The sequence below is a fragment of the Juglans microcarpa x Juglans regia genome, chromosome 8D (genome assembly GCF_004785595.1).
Source record: "Juglans microcarpa x Juglans regia isolate MS1-56 chromosome 8D, Jm3101_v1.0, whole genome shotgun sequence".
Classification (NCBI taxonomy): Eukaryota; Viridiplantae; Streptophyta; class Magnoliopsida; order Fagales; family Juglandaceae; genus Juglans; species Juglans microcarpa x Juglans regia.
The window spans coordinates 7,788,455-7,790,431 of NC_054608.1; positions in this window are offsets into that span (position 1 = coordinate 7,788,455).

A 1,977-nucleotide genomic window follows, 5' to 3' on the forward strand; every position below is an offset into this window, starting at 1 on the left:
CAGCCCCTATTCGCCTCGACCCCGCATGGTGGGACAAGCAACCCCCCTCCGCCCATGCGGGGGTGGGGCCCCCTGCCCCCTCATCTAGCGCCCTTAACGGGGGCGGGTGGCGGGGAAGGCCTAACCCCGCTCCACCCCCGCTTACATTTATATATATATATATATATATATATTATATATTATATATATATAAACATAAATATATATTTATATTTTACAAATTGTATATATATAAATATATATTACAATTTGTTAGACTTATTCACAAAATATGCACTAGTAAATTTAAAAATTATATAGTTTTTAAATTATAGTCATATTTATAAAATTTAAATTTATAATTTAGGTCTAAAAACATATTTTTAATTACTTTTGGATTTAGAAATAATTTTTAAACTAAGTAAAATGTAGTGATTTTTTTAAGTAGATGGAGGCGGAGTGAATTCCTAATTCGCCTCGCACCTCGCCCACCGGGGCGGGGAAGGAGGTGAAAACCCCACCCCCGCCCCACGCGGGGAGGGGTGGCCCCGCCCCATAGAAGGCGGGTAGCACCCCTAGTAAGCCCCACTAATGGTGAGCAGGTGAGCATAAATCCAAACAATCACCACCAAGATTATAACAACAAAGCGGTCGAAGACATGTGTCTCACCACGCATAAATTGAGGTATATACTGGGAAAATATTACTAAAATAATGAACTGTGGCAACACGATCGCAACTCCCTTTGCTTTACACTGAGGGTCTTGTTTGTCCATTAAAACTATAGCATTCCAAACCCCACATGATTTCCTTCTCTTCTTCTATCAAAAGGACAAAAAACAATTTTAAGGGGCAAAACATCAAGCAACTAAGAAGCAAAGAGTTTCTTACCTATTAATCTCTCCATATCGATAACTTCTTCCCTTGTATATGCCTTATATGATAACAGAACAAGATCCTCCACAAGAGGGAAATAAATCTCTTCATACTTGTAGGCTAAAAAACTTGTTGTTAGTCCAACCAATTGACTCTTCTTTCTAAGTATTGTTTGAACTCCTATGTGGGCCCACTTGTGGTAACTAAATTCAACTGGCTTCTCCTTACATCATATTATTTTCACATTTTCATCTTGAAACGGTTCTTCCCTGCTGATAGGAACTGCCAGTGTCAAATATCGAACATCATGTGTATGAGCTCTCACATAATCAACATAGGTCCATGTCTTCATCACTATAGAAGAAGCTTTGTCATCACTATTCCCGGAATATATCATTTTCACATCAAGCCAGTCAAAAACCAAGTAGTCCTCATTTGAGTAATTGTCCAATTCTTCCTTCACTCCGAGTACTGGGTTGTACCATGTTCTAAAGCCCCCATGTTTGCTAGAATATATACACCCAGGAAGAAAAGACATGAATCTTCCACACTCATCGCTCCGAGCCTTTATTTCCAATGCAACCCACACCGACCCATCAAGCATTTCTTCAAACAGCTTGGGTGCCCTTCCTTCTAGTTCTGCATCATTCGAGAAAGCCAATTTATATTTGGGCATCCCGTTCCTACTGGAAGATTTCATGCAACCCGACCATGTATTACAAATGTCACAATGTTGATCACAGAGCCAACAACCACAATCAACAAATTTAATCGAATTAGAGCTAAAAGCTTTATTACATGGCAATACGGCATTTTTGGTGACTGCCATCTCACCCAAAGCACCTGAGTGTCCCTAACATTATTCACCTCCTCACAAAAAATATCAAGCTTCTATTGCATGCTTGATAGCATTTGATCCCTAAGTTCCATAGATTTTGTGAGCTACCAAATGATTCGGTTTTTCTTGGGCTTGGCAACGGTGACACTGATAATCACAATAATGAAGAACCTCTGAATGGGGCTTGTGGCGATTTTAGACTTCTCTGTTCCGTGGTGATCATCTCGAATCCACTTCTCATAGTTGGCCTTCTTTTTGTCGTCCATTGCTACACATGGTGCTTT